Source organism: Drosophila virilis, chromosome 2, assembly GCF_030788295.1.
Source record: "Drosophila virilis strain 15010-1051.87 chromosome 2, Dvir_AGI_RSII-ME, whole genome shotgun sequence".
Taxonomy (NCBI): domain Eukaryota; kingdom Metazoa; phylum Arthropoda; class Insecta; order Diptera; family Drosophilidae; genus Drosophila; species Drosophila virilis.
Window position 1 is genome coordinate 16520566 of NC_091544.1, and position 20612 is coordinate 16541177.

General features: G+C 39.9%; 1 protein-coding gene across 1 annotated transcript in view; it reads right to left on the bottom strand.

Annotated features, from left to right (window-relative positions):
- Rim (Rab3 interacting molecule) overlaps nt 1-20612 on the bottom strand; it is a 277876-nt gene that overhangs the window by 86199 nt on the left and 171065 nt on the right. Inside the window, exon 4 of the mRNA XM_015172013.3 lies at nt 6739-6767. The gene's annotated coding sequence lies outside the window, so the exon portion shown is untranslated. The remainder of the gene's footprint in view (nt 1-6738; nt 6768-20612) is intronic.

Here is a 20612-nt window from a genome sequence, read left to right on the forward strand (position 1 = left end):
TACCTGTGCCGCTATGCTGTTGGGCCCATTAAGTGGATATTGTTGTGGATGCCATTTGATAGAGACAAAAAAGAGAGCTCTTTCTGTCTAGTTGACCAGAACTGTTGAGGGCTTTGTTTTTGACTTGTAAACAAGAATTCGTCTCTCTCCTTCTCTCACTCTCTGTTTGGGCCATGCAAATGTGAGGCAATAAAGTTAGCCAAGTTATGACTGCAAATCACGTCAGCTGGGGCCAAAACGACACGTGGCGACCTACAATGCAAGCGCCCCCCCCCTAAATACCGCCCCCTCCAGCGCCCGGCATATGCTGTGCCCATATAGTAGTTAGTTTTCGCCAAAAATTTCCATAGTAATTGCGCTCTGACATGAAACAACAAACAATGCAACAACGCGACCAAAAAGCAATTTGTTTTGTTCACCAAGAAAATATAAAAAACTCAAGTCAAAAGAAATGCCAAATATTTGGGGTAACTTGTCAGTTGACGATAACATAACAAACTACATCTACCTTCCCCCCTCTCCCCACGCACCACCCCCGGCCAGCACCTAAGCACCTAAACGGCGCTTATTATGCGGCAACAACAACAACTGTAGAAAAATTGAACAAAGTTATGAATAAATAAATATTGTAAATGGGAAATCGTGACTGCCTGTCATTCTAAGGCAGGCAACTAAACCACCCTCAACCCGCTGTTTATACCATAACTACTATTACACACACACACACACACACACACACACACACACACACACACGCATGTGTTGTTAGTCAAGGATAAATTATATAAGGACTGGGTTGACATGCAAATTGCATTTGCTTCGCATTTAATATTCGCTTGTTTGATCAATTTTTATGACAAATTATCTAACTAAATTGCCTACAAATTTATCGTTAAGGGTGCGGGTGGAGTAAGCTCCCAAAAATAGACAGTTTCAACAAATTGACTAACTATATTGCATTGCTCTATTGATTGCACCCCACTCTTCCCCGTCGGCAGTCGAGCGTTAAGTGCGCCATTTGCTAGCCAACAAACATTCCATCGAATAGCCAGCTAATGAACGTTACTTACCGAACGGAGAGAGTCCAGGTCCAGTCCATGCCTCGATTCCAACTCCATTCCACCCCAAAGAGTGCAAGTTGCAGCGGTGGCAAAAAGTGGCCAAAAGAAAAACTAAGAGAAGAGTGTTCAGTTTGGCTAGCCGACTGGCTGATGCCCTGCAATCTGATACAATGATTGCCCAATAAACAGGTTGAGTACGAGTGCGGGTATTAAATTAAAGATACTTCAAATACTTTCGTTTCTTGAATGTAGAAATTTATTTATTTTTTTTTTTTTTCATTTTTACTGCCTGATACACTAACTACATGCACGCTAAGGCCTATCTACCTAATGCAATTGCTGTTACAGGGTATAACCAAAAACGAAACTAAACTCTGCGCTCTGTTTTATATTTGTGGGCAGTTCGAGTCAGAGACAGAAGAGGCGAGTCGATGAACACTCGAACTTACATGAAGTTTCAAGTGTTGTTGTTGTTTCTGTTGTTGTTGTTGTTGTTGTTGCTGTTGTTGTTACTGTTAGTGTGGCTGCTGCTGGCAGGCAATCCCAGGCAATTGGCTAGAGCCTGTCTAGGTGGGTTTCAGTTTCTGAATCCAGTTCGCCACATCGCTGGAATTCCTATTCGCAATCGCAATTGTTGTCTGGCTTGGCCCAGTGTGAGATTAGGTTTAGTTAGTGTTGCATAATCTCGCAACTGTGTCAAGTGGTGGCGTTTTCTAAAAATGGCAAATGATTTGTGAACAGTTCTTTGCGACAACTTTTGCTTTTGTCTCTGAGCTGATTGGGAAAAGTGGATGAGCAGCAGCTGCCTGTCTTTACAGGGAACAGGAGCCAGTCGTCACTTGACGAAGTTTGGGGCGCGCGTGATTTATTGTCAGTGTGCCCATTTTTCTTTTAGTTGGATTCGCAGTTGCATTTCGAGCAGGACAGCAGCACTTGCTTTCATATTTCAAGTATCCTGCGAGGCAACCAAGTTGTCCAATTGTGCCAGTTTAGGATGTAGCTTCAAGTGTAGCTAGCAGCGCGAGTATTGTAAGTCAGCAGCTGCTCAATGCGTGCACTCTCTTAGCTAGACACATTCCATAAGAGCATGTCGCCGCTCTTAGCATCCACAAAACGCGCGCTCTTCGCGCTGCGAACTGCGAAACCAAAACAAATGTGATGAAAAGGCTGGCTTCGCCGACGACGAATGTCTGGATCCCGGCGCCGATGTTGTCAGCCGAACCATTTACCGCTACGGTTCGCTACATGCACGAAACCAAAGAGCGAACGACACGAGAGCGCGTGCAACGAGCCAACAAACCAACAAACCAACCAACCAGACAACCAGTCACTGCGTGTTGCGAGCATAACAGAACGACAACAGCGCTGTTAACGCTAACAGTGTGTGAATATCAACGCGCCCGCTCCCACAACACAACAACGACAACAACTGAGAGAGCCGATGTAGTTGCCGAGGCGCAGTTAAGTTCAGACCGCCACAGTTTTTGGTTCGGGCCATTCAGTCTAATGTCAGAAACGCAGTTAGCTGCCTCGTCGTGCGCAAGTTTAAAAAATCTAAAGGCACAGCTAATACAACTATCAGTCTAACAACAAAAACAACAACAATAGCAATAACAATATCTACAACAGCAACAATAAGAAGCGCCGTCGGTAAAAACTTGAGGCACTATAAATCAAAATACTCAAACACATCATACACACACACACATACACACACACACACACACACACACACACACACACACACACACACACACACACACACACAAAGTTAACGTTTTGGCTATCGTATTTCGCAAGCTAAACAATAACAATTTCAAATAAATCATAACAATAATAAAACAACAATTGCAAAGCGGAAACCATTTCCAATTAGTTCGTGTAATAAGTGCATAAGATATTTAAACTCGATTTGTATCTCAATATTTTAATTGCAGCAGTACACACAACCAAACGGACAAAGCACAATTAATTGTTAATAGAAAAATGTAAAATAAATTACAACAATTGAGGTGTGTAATTACCAACAGCAAGAACAACAACAACTACGTTTAAAATAACCGATCGTTGCCAATGTAAAAGTGCTTGCGGCTTAAGCTACCGTATTGTATCTATCAGATACAAATGAGTCACGAGCAAAAGTCGTTTAATACTTGAAAATGACAGCATAAAAAACTGAGTAAAATATGCAAAAACTAAACAAATAATTAACAAAAAAAAAAAACCTAAAGCCCAGAAATTGGGTTAAATGGAAAGCAGTCTTCAATAATACAACCCGCAAAAACGGGCCACAATTAATTGCAAACTCCGCCAAAAATTGACAAAATAAATATTTAATTATGCAAATGCCTATAAACGAATGGGCAAAACATAAATAAAAGACTTGACGAATATTTATATGGTGTTATACGCTGAATAATTGACTTTGTGTGGTAGTTGGAATTCCCTCAGAAATTATGCTTAAAACAGATTTCAGAAAATATTTAAATAACGCTAGAATAAATATCCATATGTATCTCATTGATAATTCTGAAAATCTGACATTCGTAATAATATCATTACATCTATACTGTAGAAACAAAATACCTATTTTTATTATAATATATGCAACTTTTATTTTTTGAAAAACTATACCATATTCTCTAACTATTTCCTGGAACCATGAAATGGTATATTCTTTAATAAGAAATGTTGAGTAGAAATATGATTTATTTAATTCCTAAATTTAAATCAAAGATTTCTCAGCCATGTTTTTTCAAATATTTTCCCTCTTAAGATTGTCCATAACATTGCGATTCGATTTGAGGGCAATCTGTAAATTCCAGCACGTAGTCGGAGTTCGTTGCAAGTCTTCAGTTCGGAGGCTCAACCGCCAATCTGTTAAGTTTTGCCACAAATCTTACACGTGAACCGCAAACATTTTGCCATTACGGCGCACAAATTGAAATTTCAGCCCAGTTAAGTTGCGGGCTAGAAAAGCAACTGCAACAGCAGCAGCAGCATAAAAAGAAGAACAGTCAGAAGCAAAAGCTGAAGCATCGCGTGAAAAACTGGAAAGGTCTCGTGCTAGCACAGCACAAAAAGTAAATAAAATGAAAATGCGAATGCGAATGCGAATAGTTCTTGTTCTCTTCGCTTGCAAACATTTAATTGCGGGCCAAATTGCGTGCCAAAAGGGAATAGCGGCCATAAATTGGCCAATAGCTGCCCCCCACTCCCCGACCCACCCGCACCAATTTGGGGGCTGTTCATTAAAACTACTCGCAATTAGCCGCAAATTGAATTATGGATGCGCTCGCCGCCCGCAAAACTATTTCATTTTCATTATATTCGCTGTTAACTGTGGGCCAACACCCCAAAAGAGAACCAACCCGCCCCACCGCCACCCAATCAAAGCGAAGGAACAACTTTTTGTAACACAAGAATTAAAGTTGAACTCAATGTCGTAAAGTTGGCGTTGGTGTCGTTCGTTCTTGTATGGCTTTATTTATTTTAGCCAAGTTCAACCGCTAGTTGCCGGCTAGTTCTTGGCCATCCATCTACTTCCACTTCCATACCCATTCCCGTTCCCATTTCCCTTTCCACTTCCATTGCCATTTCCATTGGACGTTCTCTTTGTCTTCTGCTGTTGCTGTTTTTTAACATTTATTCTATGGCATTGCCTTTCGACTGGGGCTTCTTCTTGGCCAGTCTTCGGCCAGAGAGCCTCTCCTCTCTAGCAGTCTGACTTGGCTTACTTTACGATTATTTCCGCTGAAGCGTTGCGCACTGCCGACTGCCACTTACTTTGAACTTTTTGTTGTGCTGGGCTGCGGCTGACCCTTTGACCCCCGACTCACGCCCCTCCCTGCCCCAAAGGTCGCGACAGCCAGCTGTTTGCGGTCCCTTTCCTGTTTTTTATTTTTATTTTTTGGGCGTGTGAAAGTCGTTGCCCGCTGCGCCATATGGAGTTGCAGTCGCATTAAAGTGCTGTTAGCTCTGCTGAGGATTTCCCACACCCGCAAATTCTACACATGGCTAGCAAATTGTATCAATTGTGCCCCCTCGTCCGGGTCTGGGTCTGGCTCCAACTGGAACCGGTTCGCTTGGCCGTGCCTGCAGCATAAATCAGTGCCAGCTCTCTGACCACAACTAACTGGTTTATTTGTTTATGGCCAAGTCGAGCCGCACACATTTATATGTATGTGCAGACCAAGACGCTTGTTCCGTTGTTTCCCAAGTATCTGCATTAAATCTCATAATGTGCTAACGACAGTTTGGCGCCCACATAATCATATTTATATTGATGGGGCACCACCCAGCGCGACTGTGTAGGTGGCTCAAAAGAAGACCCATTTGTACAATTTTGTAACAAAATTCTGATTAAATATAACATGCGTCAATTGCAGCGCCTCGAAAAATTACGAAATATATATCCATATCTATCTATATATGTATCTATATATATTTTGCGAACAAAAAATATGCAACAATTTTATGTGGGCGTGCAAACAATTTTTGAAATGTGCCGTAGTCAACAGCAAGCACAGTTACAACTACAATAACAACAACAACAACAGCAATTTCAATTACAATTACAGTGCAGCTGAAAAGTAAAACACCAGCAACAACAGTAAAAACCAGTTAAAAGTGACGGGCAACAGGCGAACCCCACCACAAAAAAGTATTATACATATATATATTAAAAAATAAAAACAATTTTAAAAGCAACGTGACAAAATAAAAAGAAAAGAAAAGTAAACAAAGAAGGAGAAAAAAACAAACAAACAAATAATTGAAGAAAAAACGGAAATCTATCTGCATATTAAGTAAATTGTAAACCGATTTACAGAAATTGGAAACTCGTTTAAAGTGCAAAGTGAATATTTTTAAAGCGGATCAACAGACCCTGCCCGGAGATATACAATTCAAAGGAATCGAGAGGCCCGACCCGCCCTCACCCAGCAACAGATCCTATAAAAATGGTAAATAATTTCTTTTTAATTTCTACACCCTCTCCAATTGTACTTGACCCACTAATTATGCATAGCCCCAACCGGGGAGGGGATAGAGCTGCACCACATAAAATAGGCAGCATGCGGCTCCACTTATCAGAGCCGAGGCGGCGGCGTCGAGGCACCCGCCCCTACAAAGCCGTCGACCCATTATATAATGTTTTATGGCGACGACGTGACGATAATAGCGAAAAGCAACACAAAACTGAAAGCAACAAAAGTTCGGGTCTAGTTTGTAAATGTTTCTGGGAAGTGCGAAATGTTGCCTCAACTTGAAATTATTGAGCGATATTTACCCCATCATTTTGCTAGGCTTAAGAACTCGAGAGTTGCGGCTTGGGAATAAACATTAAAGCACTTGGGGGTAAGATTAATTAATGATTGTGGATAGTTACAAGAAAGTTTAGTTTCCAATTATATTAAATATAGTTTGATATGAGACAAGATGAGAATAGCGGGGAAAGCTCATAATAGTAAGTACCATAAATAGAGATGCATTAATACTTATTTTAATATCAGAAAATATATAATGGATCAAAGAGAAAAGTGCCAGCAAAGCAAGCTATATAATTTGATATGAAACAGAATATGTACACGTATATATGTACCTTCAGATATTTTTAACACCTAGTAGAAATTCAAGACTTTAATCGTAAATCAACTAAATAAATGTGTGTACTTACAGTTTTTCAATAAATTCAAACAGAAAAATCTAAAAAAAAAAAATAAAAATATTATTCCACAACTAGAAAAAACAGATGAACATATAATAACAAAATAATAAATAATAACTCTATAAAATAACCATGTTGCTTATCGGTTGACAAATAAACACACATGAGCAAATATGTGATTAAAATACCTAATGGGACATTGACTGATCTTATTAGTGATATGTAGGATATAAATAGAGGCTTTCATTCAGAAGGCTAAAAAGCTGAAAGATTGAAGATAAGATTGATATTTAAATAGAAAAGAATAATTGTATGCAGTATGGAGTGTTATTTTAAGTAAAAAAGATTATAAACTAAAAATTAATTATTTTATTATTGATTATTATGGCTGCAATGGGATGATATTGGTAATGAAATGCATGTTTTCATTAGTATTATTAATTTATTTACAAAATGCGATATCTTCAAATTTAAAAATCAAACCAAAATCGGAATGAATTTATACCAGCGACAAATTTTAGACTAATAATATAATGTTGCAAATAGCTCCCGTTTGATAAGAAATACATATGTGATATGTATATGTATGTGCTGCATAGTCTGGAATTTCTAGCCGGAACAACTTGGTTGGTGTTTGGGTCATGGCGAGTGATAAAAGCGAACAACATGTGCAATGCGAACAATTCAATTAAAAGCGCGTGCTAGGGCAACGATAAGGAGGCAGAAAAAGAGGGAGAGAGAGAGGAGACAGAGAGAGAGAGAGAGAGAGAGAGAGAGAGAGAGAGAGAGAGAGAGAGAGAGAGAGAGAGAGAGAGAGAGTCAGGCAGAGAAACGAATAGAGAGCTGACTTCAAAGCTTATCTAAAGTTGCTTCGTGTTTTGAGCTACCTGGCGAAGCAAACAGACGACTCATAAAATATTTATCAATCGACTTAAAAGTAAAGAACCCACCCAGTTCTCTAGGCGGTGTGTGAGAATCAGAGAAAGAGCCTGCACTGATTGAGGGACTACCGTTTGTCATAGATATGGGCGAGCAGGTGGTAAAAGTTTATTAATTCTTAGCAAATTGCGGGGGCGAGTTGCGGGTCGCCTTAAGTCAAGACCTGAGCTGTTATCTGGTAGCCTTAAGTGGCAGCCACTTCACGTGGCTGTGAATGTGACGTAGCGACGGCCTGGTTCAAACCTTGTCTGCCCCGGAAGCATGACAAAAGTGGCCACTCTAAGGGTGCCAGAGTGGGACAACAATATATTTGCAATGTGTGCAAAAAGCTGAATATGAAATGCGAAGCGGAAAAAAACTTAAACAGAAAATAGTTTTTAATTATCGATGTCAATTAAAATGAACTGAGCGCTGAATTGTTGTTTGTGTTTGGCTTTGGCTTTACATAAGACTTTGCCGCTATATACGCAGTACATGCACACACACACATACACACGTACACACATGCACAGCTAGTAAAACAATAAGCTCGAAGCATAGTAACGAGACAGCGCATGGAACTTTGGGCAAAGTCGCAACTCATGCAATAAGAGTGCCGAGCCGGAGGGGGGGCTTTCAGACAGCCAAGCTGCCCCTGTGCCCCCAATCTAAATACTCCTCGAATGCGCTGCTGGAATGCCAAGCGAGCAACGCCAGCAATTTAGCTAGAGAGCCACAAACAGATACAGATACAACAACTAACACTTTTAAAGATACAGATACAGCAACAGATACAGATACAGCTACAGAGACATACGACAGTTGATCGATGCTTTGAGTTATGAATGAGAAAAGCAGCTGCTTGGCCTAGTCTAATCCAGCCTGGTAGGCTTTGCAAGTGGGGGTGTTGCTGGCCAGCCCCTAAATGAAGCTAATCTCTCTCTTTCTCTCTCGCTCTGTCTCCCTCTTTCTCTTTCTCTTTCTGACTCGTTCGAGCGCGCTGCGCTAACGAGGTTTGCTTACAATATCGATAAAATATCTTTTTTCACACAACGAAGCGTGGGGTGGGGTTACATACAGACAGATAACATGAGCCGGCAGTCATATGAATATTTCATATTTTATTTGTTTTACGCTGACAGCAAAGGAGGATAGCTACATACATACATGAAGGCCAGAAAGAGAGGCAGCTACAGTTGTGTATCAATAAACTGGTCTCTAAGTGTGTGTGTGTGTGTGTGTATTTTTGTTTGTTTGCTTTCGATTGCACAAACATAACTAAAAGGCGGAAATATTACCAATAAATATATATATGTATATACATTTATATTTATTTGTGCGGCCTCTCAGATACACAAATGCGAATCCTAAATTGTAACTTTCCATAAATAGGGCTTGCTACAAAATTGAAGTTCTCTTCAGTTCTCAGCAGCTTAATTGAATTAAAGACAATTTCATAGCTCGCCACAACAACTTTCAAACTCGCACAGACGCACACACAGATAAAAATCAATCATCAATAAAATCTAATTGAATTTGTGCGCTGTTATTGCCGCGATCACTCTGAGAATTGTGCGACACTGACAGAAAGACTGAGATATAGAGACAGAGAGAGAGGGAGAGAGAGAGAGAGAGAGAGAGGATAGAGAGATAGCAAAAGAGACGCAATAACCATCATAATTTGTGTGAAAGAGCCTATGATCATTAGGTGGTCAGGAATGCGTGGCAAATGACTCCATGTGGGTCATTTACAGCAGGAGCAGCGGCTCAATTGTTCATTAGGTACAGGGGAAAGGGCAAGAGCCGCGCCGGGCAGCCGTGCGGGTAGTTGTAACAATTATCAGAAACATCTAAATGGTTTTCGGAAATGTTATTTGAACTTTTCGGTGGAAATGTGTTTTCAATAAAAAATAAAAACAACAACAACAAAACCAACTACAGACTTTGTAAGCGACAGAACACTGTGACGATGTTAAGGTTCATATATGCCAAGAGCGAAGGGGCATGAGGGGGAGGAATTGAATCGAAATTGAACTTGGGAAGTTTGAACTGTACTCTCTATGTGCGCATGCACATGAATGAGTGTGAGTGTGTGCTTGTGGCCAATCGACAGACAAATGTAATTAAAGTTTAAAAACTTTTTCGACTTTTAGTCAGTTTGGATTTGGCTCGAAATATTCATATCAAAATAAAGTTAATCCGGAATGTATATTTCTTAAACGGTCTTAAAAAAATGATTGTCTTTATCTAATTTGTGTTTTAAAGTTTATAAACAACATAGCATATTTAAAAGAAAAATGTGTTTTTTTTTTATCTGAATATTTACTTAATGTTGAACTTGTCGTAAAACTGAATTCAATTAAGGTCATTAAAGTCTTATTTAATGAAATAATTTTTTGCTCGTTGCTTATTAGATAATGTTTTAATTAACTAACTAAAGCAGATATGTTCAAATCAGATTTAAAACCCATCAACACTTAAAACGAATATAAATCGAGAAAATTAAACATTCGAATTGAAAAATGAAGCGGAAATATGATGTTATTTTTTTATCATACGAGATTGTTAAATAATACGAAAAGTATAAATTAAAAATAGAATATTTTTTAAGAGAAGTTCGTTTTCATATAAAAACAACTCAAAGTCAAGGTTTGCCTAAGCTTTCAAAGAAAAAGGTTGGTTTACTTTTGCTCAATTCTTTGCAATTTGTGATATATGAGCTGCTAGTTAGGTTTCTATTTCATATTGTAAACCTCTTATGGAGCATTAAATCGCACAGCTTGCCGGCAAACAGCTTAGCGTGGCAGCCCCTACCGACGCCCCCCTCCCATAATGCTCAAGCGTTGCACAGGTGTGTCAATGACTTGCCAGGGGATCGCGGATAATGAAAACGAAATGCAACCAAAGGGACTCGTAGCAGTCACCAGGGCAATGGCAATGCGAGTGGTGAATAATTTTCACTTCCGACACAAAAATAATGACAAGACACAGTCCCAGAGACAACAGCTGGACAGTAGAAGCGACAACAGCAACAACAACAACAATATGAGTAGCAGAGGAGGAGAGCAGGAACTGGTAACTGGTAACCGGTAACTGGGAACGCGAACGGTGACGAGGTCAAGCTAAAAACTATTAAAAGCGAACCAGGCTGCTCCCATGTGTATCTGTGTGTGACCATTTCTCACTCAAAGTGTAGCTGTGTGTGCGAGTGTGAGTGTGTGTAGTTTTTTTTAATCAAACCGCCGCTTCAGTTTACTTTTGCGCCTTTTTTAAGGTGCGGTTCAGTGCCCTTTGGTGGCCATAAAACAGACGACGATGGCGACTCTGTGGGCCAAGTGGCGGAGGCAGGAAACGCCATCAGCTGTCGCTTGGCTCGAGGCTCGTTAGAGGCCAGCAAAAATGTTGCGAGGGTTGCTAGCAGCCTTTTTTCGGGGTTGGGCCGCAAATTACAAACTAGCATTGGGGCGTGAGTGTTTGCGTGTGTATATATATATATATGTGTGTGTGTGTATGTGTGTGTGTGTGTGAGCTGCACGCAAGCCACAAATGAACATGCAACCTCTATATAACCACTATGCTACAAGCGGCACTCACTAGAGCCGGGGTAATAAATTCTCAAATTTATTTTTGTAGGCGCACGTGCTGACCAAAAACGTAGCTCTCTTTCTCTCTCTCCCTTTCTCTCTGTCGATGTGTCTTCCTGGCTAAGCTAAAACCTAAAATTGTTAAATAAATTATTGCAATTGTTAGGAGTATTCACATGCAGTTGCTGATTGATGACCCCAGCTACACTCTATCCATGAGCTACATTTGTATCTTGCGGTAGTAGATACATCTGTGACAGCCGCGCATTGCGATTTATCAAAAGGCTTAACCTCAAAACTACCAAAATTGATCAACTATGCAAATGTATCTGTGAAAAATTGTATTCAAACAGTTGTCAAAGCTTGACAAATTGTGAATGAAGTTGCGGCGGAATTGCATTCGATATTGGCCATATAGATTACCCAATTCCAGTCAGCAGACAACAACAAGCAACAACAACCACCAACATTACACAATACTTACGACTAAATGCGAAATGTGAGACGAGACGCGACGCAGCGCTTGAGGGAGCTCTACAAGTGCACAACAATACGAACACAGCTACAGTTACAGTCATAGATACAGCTAAAGCTAAAGATACTTTAGACTGCCAAAAGATACTTACACGTTGCCACCATCACGCGCATGACGCAAACGTCATTACAATGGCAACAGAGTCAGTGCGGGCCAAGTTAGAGGGGTGGGGCAAGGAGTGTCTTAACCATAGGCAAAAGGCAGCAACTCCAGGTTGCAAGCTTCAGGTTGCATGCACGAGTTTCCCCGGCGCACAGACGAAACAAATCCAACTTGCCGCTAAAGTTGCGACTCAGTCAAAGACAATGGCTAAATCAGCGCATAAAGTAAAATTCCAATAACTGTTTCCACTTGCAAACGGTGGCACAACGCGGCAACATGCGGCAGCAACCAGCTGAAGCTTGAGCTTTAGAGATGAACCTGTGTGTGCATATGTTGGGGATTAAAAACAGATAGAGAATGACAGAGAGCGAGATAGAGTGTGAGAGAGTGCGAGAGTGAGAGCGAGGGTTGGTAGCAAACAAATTAGAATTACACTTTTGATCACATCCCACACAAATGTTTGCTGGTTCGATTCGTGAACTGTATTTTTCAACTTGTCTCTCACATTTATTTACAAAGTGCGCTTTAATTTATATACATATACCTATATATAGTTTAATTTATAGAATATTAAAATTCTTTATACAAAATTGTGAATAAAAGTGAGAACCAAGTTGGAAAATCAAGTTAAGTACCTGTCAAATTTGGTGTCTATACCTGTCTCCTCATTTTATCGATTAAGAAACCCATACCATATCATCATTATCATCAGCTCGGTTTGAATTTGATTTTGGTTTGGTTCAGCGATTTTTCAACTAAAAATTAATGTGAATGTTTTTCGTGTATGATTTCTCAATTAATTAATGTGCGATTTGCCATTTCTTATCATGATACAGTGCAAAGCTCTCTGGCTTGATAACAGTTTAAGATAAAACTTCCGCCCAAAATAGGTGTCCACCTAATTGAAGGAGAGGATTTTTCCATGTAGTTGGCCTTTATATGAATAACCATGTATTAATTGCATAATTATTGGTTTTGCCTTTGCCCTGCATTGGCCTTTGCTTTCGAAATGTATGATGCTGACATATATCTTATATCAAATGTTAGAAAACTGCCCTCAAAATGTAATATATATATAACAATATATTTAGCATATTTCCTGTTTGCTTCGTGTCACGCGCACATCTCTAGCCTCGATATGCATTCGGCTTGCCATTGACTTACAGCCATGTCATCATTCCAACCCATTCCATCACATCATCATCAACAACAACTGCACAGTGTGTGTGTGTGTTTGAGAGTTGTATTTTTTATTTTTATTTTTTTTTCAGCTGTTAGTTGAAGATCATTACAGAGCGACTGACAGCATTTGCCGGCGAGGCATTTGTTTGCCTAGCATCAGCCGCAGCAGCAACAACAGCTGAAGACACTGCTGCCCCGGGGGCAAGAGCTGGAGAAGATGTCTGTGGCATTGCCGATGGCTGGGTAAACGTTGACACCACTTGGTTATATGTATTTTCTGCTGAGATTGGTGTCTTTTGGGGTCTGCGCTGAGGTTGCATCACTTTCTGTTTGTTGGCCATCAACACAAATACTGAACCGAACCGCGCCGCACCGAGTTGAGCTGCATTTGCATATTTTAGTTAATATGAAGTGGGGATTCATCGTTCAAAATGGAGTTAAGTGGTGTGGAATACAGCATAAAGCTGGCATTGCCTCGAGGTTGCCAATAGTTGCACAAATCGGTTGAGCAATTCGAAATTGAACATGTTCAAGTAAAAAACAAAAAAAAAAAAAAAATAAACGGCGCCACAAACGATACAATTAACTGAGAGACCGAAAACAATAAAAAAGTAGAAACTTTGCAATCGAATGCAACCGACTGCAGAATATCCGCTCAGAACGAAATGTTATACACTGGGAGTACTCAAAAACTTTTTCATTTCCTTAATTCATTTTGTAGTAAATATGTATTTGAATTTCAAAAGCAGCAAAAGGTCTGGCATATGCTCAGACAACACTCCGAAAAAGTCAGAGCATTTCCAGTGATTTCTGTGTTACAACTAATGTATAATATTTTCTGGTTGCCTTGAACACTTAGATCGCGTAGACAACATATATTGCCAGATCAATGCCTTGAGGTGCTCAGCAGTTGTTAATTACCCGAGAAATATCCAAACCAGCTTTACAGTTTATCTGTATATATGCCCAATTTTCAGGCATCATACTTTAATAAAAACAAATGTACTCGCCTTTCACTTTGTGAGCGAGTATTACAAATGAATACAACAAAATGTGTAACTAAATAAATAGAATTTGCGCTATTGCTGGGAATGGAAATGGGCTCGCACCTGTTGACGTCGTCTTTTGTGCAAATTTGCGCAACTGTTGCCAGCCATGAAATGCGACCCCCCTTCCCCCCCTACACCACACTAGCTACTCCCCGCCCCATTCCTTTCCACACTCCATTTCATAGACATTACTCTCTAGCGCATGGCCGAGGTTCTGGTATCTGTTTACACTTGAGCTATGCTTTTTTGGAACACTGGGGAGCGGGCGCGGGCGGGTGATTATTGCCTTATTGGGAAAGCCGCAGTCGCGCTTCGACTGCAGTTGAAATTTGCTTGTTGTTGGCCAATTGACTCCACAGAGTTCATTAGCCAGCCGTGCTGCGATGTGCCAAGTGGGCAGCAACACTTTCCACTTTATCATAGTTGAGCAGGGCGGGAGGAGTGTAGCTGATTTACGGGGGGTCATCCTAATTATGCAGCTTTGCTTTATTGACTCGTCATCTATAATTTGCATAAGCCGCACAAATTTATCAACTGCCTCTAATGATAAATGCCGGCCCTTGGCATGCCACACGGTCATCTTTGGGTAGAGAGCCATCGCCAAGTGTCAAATGTGGCTCCGCGTTGATTCTTTTGCGGCGAAATTTGCCCTTGAGGTCGCGCCACAAACTTGTTTAACTTGTTTAACGACGATGACATTCATAAGACTCAACTGTGCGAGTTATTTTAGCGTCTGCTGTAACTAAATGAGTTGTTAGAACAAAAAAAAAAAGAAAAAAAAAAGAAAATGAGGAAAGAAGAATGAAAATTATGAACAAACTGTTCCTAGGAAGAACTAGTTAAAGAGAAGGGAGCACACCAATTATTTATTTTTAATCTCTTTCTAATAGAAGACATTTAAAACTGTGCCAAATTCGCTTTCGTAATCGAGTTTATGTTCTGAATTCCTGATAAAAATGAAACTAAAACTCTGTAAATTAAATTGAAATGAGAAATAAGATATAATAAATAACAAATTCTGAACGATTTAAAGTTGATTTTAAACATCTCAAAAATACCTAATGTTTTTTTTTAAGAACTTATGTTAGGTTTTTAAATAAATAGATACGATTGATATAAGTAAAAGATTTTTGTTTGAAATCAACTTTATTGTAGTCCTTTCATTTTTCCAAGACCTCAAGAAATATATTTTATAAAGATTATATCAAAAAGCACAGAGAAATGTAAATTTCTTGTTAGAAGAATTGACTATTTATTGCTAAATCTTATTTATTTATTTAAAAAACTCATTAACAAGAAATTTTATATAAAATCAGATATAAAGGCATTTAAAAAAATAGTTCGAATAAAAAGTCTGAATCTGCTGGAATTCAATTGAATTGCTGAATTTTCAAATTGCAGACTTTTAAAGCCTTTTTCATCTTTTTTGAAGTTAATTTGGAAACGGAATTAGGAACATGTCTATATGCGTCTATTGCCTATTGCTTTTACTTTTCTACTTTTTGCCAAAACAGACACTGGATTTAGGCCTTGATGATGTTTTGCCCAGAGAAACAGATGTTAGATCTTAAGTTAATTAGATCTTCACTATTTTTGTCGACTTTAATTTTAAGTCGACGCGGATTTGCCAACGATTTATCAAAAAGCTCTCAAAAATTTGTTTGCCAACGTAGTTGCTGATGCTTCCGCTTCATCTTTGCGTTGAGAGACCTTCAATGTGGGCGTCTAACAAATTGTGTTTTGCTTTTGAGGCGTGGGCGTGGCACGCCTAAAGATTGTGTTGCACTTGCTGCGATACTGTTGTTGTTGTTCTGGTTGTTATTGTTGTTGTCGTTCCAGTTCCCAACTCAAGCTGCAATTTTTTTCATGCCAAACAATTTCACGGCTCAAACTTGACTTCTTCATCTCTTCGCTCCCCCCTCCACGACAGCTGCCCACCACTCGCAGCTACCGTTTGTTGCATTGTTTTGTGTTGTGGCCAGATTCTCATGTCTGCCTTCGCCCTTACCCTCCCCTATCTACAACCCTAGCCACGCGCTTGGCCAAGTGGTTGTTAGTCCGACACTTTGTCTATGTCGGCGAAAGTCTCGTCGAGCAATTGATGAACATGTTAAGTGTAGGGCGAGGGCTGGGAATTTGGTTTCTGGAGCGCAATCTCTTACATACTTCTGTATGGATGTATCTATATATGTGTGTATATATTTTTTGTTTTTGTGGCAAGCTGAGGCGCCGTGCGACTGTACAAGTATTCGTGCTGTTGGTGTGGGCGTGTGGTCGTGTAGTTGTGTGTGTGTGTGTGTGTGTGTGTGTGCGTGTGCTGCTGGGCTAGAAGTCAATTATGGCAAGGCTTTGTTCAAGTGGCTCTGATGAGCTGGCAGGAAGTGGAAACTGGAGCACACGCCGCTTAAAGCAGCCCAGTAATTCATATAGACAGATCTACATATATTCATAGCTGTATCTCACTAACATTGCCCAGCTGATTATTGTTGTTGTTGCATTTAATGCTTTCTGCTAGCCAAATTCATATATTAATTAAACGCTAAATTTAACAGACAGCCAATTATGCTAATCAGCTCGACAGTGAGACGTGCGCATAGATAAGCTGGCCCACACGCACACGATGTAGGCATTGTAACAATGAAAACAAGCCAAGGTAGAGGTTGTACACTGAGAGAATTTGGTAGGTAGTAAAATGCCTGCTTTCAGTCATGCTCCTTAAGTCATGCTAAGGCTTTAATAAGCCCGAGAAAACCTAAAAGCGTTATCTCTTCTGAGCAAGTTGACGCTTTTAGACTGAGAGAAAAATGTGGCATTCATTCAGCTGAGATAACCTAAACATTTGGCTCTTTGAATGTGCAATGCCAAATTGAAGCTCTATAAAATTTCGAACACTGTATCCATTGTCTTGTGCATAACCATCGTCAACGTTTGCTCATTTTGATTGCCAATAAGCCACAAACGCACCCAAGGCGAGCATTAGCTTTAAAGCAGCCTCCCACTTTTGCGCACCGCTCCCCGTCCGACCACACACTGCCCACCTTTGGAGGCAGCCTCCCTTCGCCTGTCGCCCGCTCTTGCTGTTTATTGTATTTACTGGTTCGAATTTTGTATAGAAGCCTGAAATCTCGTTTTAACTGCAATTACAAATTAAATCAACCGCAGGCATGCCAATCAAATTGCGTGACGGATCTGATTTCGAGCTATACTCGTGGCAATATTATTGGAGGGCGGTGTAGGACGGCTCGATATAAAAATAGATAAGCTAAATCGAATATTTGTTTAGACTATAAACCTTACAAAATGTAAGCAATTTCTGGGCATTTACCTATGTTATCTTTTGATATATATATATATATACACATAAGTATGAAAATAATCAATGAAGCACATAGACTTCTTTGGCAGTTCCATCAATTCTGATTAATCAAGCAACTATTTTTGGGAAAGCGAAGTGTTCAAAAACTTTTATTAATCAAAGAAGATTTAGACAGAAGCGTGGTATTAATGCTTGGAGTTGATATTTCCATATTTAAACATATTTGTATTGCTCTTTCAATTTTGTTAATTATTTTTTTTATATAATTATTTGTTTTATTATAAAAAAAATTATAAATTTAATTTAATTAAAGATGTTTTGACAGCTCAACATTTTTAATATTTGTTTTTTTGTTCCCTTTTTTCTCTCCCAAACAAATATTTCTCGGCAGCCACCTGTTTAAAGTCGCCTATACATATTTCTAAGCATGCCGACAATTAACTTGTGTGTTCCTTTTTATTTTTCTTCTTAAATGGCCAAGTCTTTGCGTATTTCGCGACTTTGCCAGGGCACCTTTCGCAGTGATTTTTGTGTGACTTTGCGCCTTGCCGTTGCCATTGCCGTTGCGGCTACCTGTCGTCACCTGTTTGGCTGGGAAGCAGCTGTTTATCTTGCGTCATTCTTCGGCGACGCAACGTCGGCTTCGACGGCGGCATCTTGGCATTAAATCAAAACCACTTCCGTGCCGACTGTTGCTGTTGTTATTGTAATTGGCACCACACCCCTCGGTCACACTCACACATGTCGTGGCGTGGTGGTTAGGTGGTGGCGGCAAACAGTTTCTGTCTCTCGCTCCAAGGTAAATAAACGAATCGACTCGAGTTGAGACGTTGGAAATGGTGACGTGTCGCCAATCCTTGAGGGGAGCCAAACGGACTAGCGGTGAAGGGGGTTTAAGTGCACCAGCATGTAATCTGAGACTTACACTTTGTGATCAACCCCCGGCTAGGCACTAACTACCTGTCAGCCTCAACCCCTGCAGCGAATGCGTGCCCACTGTACAGGTCTTTAGGCAGGCCATCAAATAGCATGTGTAAATAAAAGCGAAGAAAATAAAACATGGAGCGAGCAGCCAACAAAGGATGTGGCACAAGGTGCACACACACACACACACATAAATACAAAGGGATGTGAAGGCGGGCTGGGAGTTCAGCTGCTGTTTAGGGGTAGAGCCAGAACATATCAACATATCGCATTTGTAAAAGGGGTAGTCGCATGACGATGTGTGCGTCTGTGTGTGTGTGAGTGTAGTTGTGTGCGTCTACATCCCAACCATAAGCTAATTGAGGAGTCTTCCCTGTTCCGTTGCGCTGCACCTCTTCTTCTTCTTGTGTTTCATGCTGCCAACAACTGAGCAAACTGAGCCACAATTGTCAAGTGCTTGCCGGACTCTCTTTTGTCGCTTTATTTCTTAAAATATATATGTATAAATATATATACGGCGTCTGTATATATCTTCATTTATTTTTTTTTTGGTCGTGTGGGCGACTATTTGCACATCATTAGCGGAGGAGGCGACGGCTCTAACTAAATAAATGCACACAGCAACTAGAGTTTACTTTATGATATGCATGGTCGCAAAACAACAGAATAGTAACGACCACGTATATCATAACAGACTAGGAGACAGGCTAGGCAGCCAATCGGGTCAGTGCAAGCCAAATTAGAGCTGAGAATGGAATGCGTGCAACGAAATTATTCAATAAACTTCCTTAGTTATGCTCTAGTTAAAGTCTTTTTGACTAGGCCATGCCTGGCACCAATTTATAAAGGGGCACAGACCTTTAATACGTATGAACTCATATACACATCAGATGCACATGCACAAATTATGTGTTATTGAGCTATGCCTTCCTAAATAGATATGGGAATTGGACATACTTAAATGTTTATATGAATACATTTTGATGAACAGTAGATTCCAAATGGCTTGCAAGCTTAAAAAACGCATACGAAAATCAAAAACCTATTTATTTTGGATAGCTAAAAATTCTAGAAGCCAGAAATCTTTTAAAATGATTACAAATTATGCCTTTTAAAACAGTTGTTCGTAAATTGTTAAGCTTGTGAAACCCACATACTAAGTTTATATCGATATAGATCTTGGTAGCCAGTCGGTAAATATAATAATAATAATAATGCGTTCAAGGCAATATTAAACACTTTTAATCAAATATATTGAGAGGGTTTTAAAAAAAACATTTGCTATTGCCAAATATGTAAATTCCAAAACCCTTGGTTGTAAATAATTGAATTAAAGCAAGTAAGCAATACATATGTATCCTCCCTTTAGACTGTTTTCAGGCAAAGAGGCAAAAATAAATAAAAATTTTACACACAAATAGCAAAATGAATAATACTCGATGATATTCCGAAGTGTGTATGTTGGGCTGGGCCGTGTCTGGGGCAAACATAATTGAAATATACGCTTGTGTGTTCCACAAGCTGAGCTGCACGATGCTCGGTTAGGTGAAAGGCTTTGACTCTTCAAAACCAAATGCTGGCCATAGCATTCGTTGGCTCACAATCTAAGCAGATTTCGCCTTTCGCCACATAGCAACATTTTCAGAAAAAAAAAAAACAACAACAAAACAATCATCCATCAACAAAGTGTAGCAACAATTGGCAAACAAATCGAAAAATCAATGTGAACGTTTTTTTTGGGCCAACAGGGCATTTTGAACAATACCAAAAAACAAAAGCAAAATAAAACTAAAACGAAAAGAACTAGAAAATAAAACCGGCACCTAGCTAAATGTTACCCATGCCCACAATCCATACAATTTGCGTCTCGGTGAGGGGGCCTCCTCACGGCTCAGATCATCGGCCCGGTCATCGGGGAGAGACAGGCTAATAAACTTTCAAAATGGGCGGCACATAGGAGAAAGAGTCCAACTGAGGCAACTGCTATTCCCACGTCTGCTCCAAAGCTTGGCTAACCTTCTATTTTTCTATAAATCTACAAACGGACTCTTTGTGCATCTGTGAGATGTATCTGTATCTGTATCGGAATCGGCATCGGCATCGGCATTTGTATCTGAAATCTGCAATCTGCATCTGTAGCTGCTGCTGAAATTTAAATGCATGCGCTCGTAAATTAGACTTTAAGATTTATAAGTTGCCAAACATTTGCTCGATTCTAACGTATTTTTCCATCGTCTTTTGTTTATTTTCAGGTATGTAAACCAAGACACAAA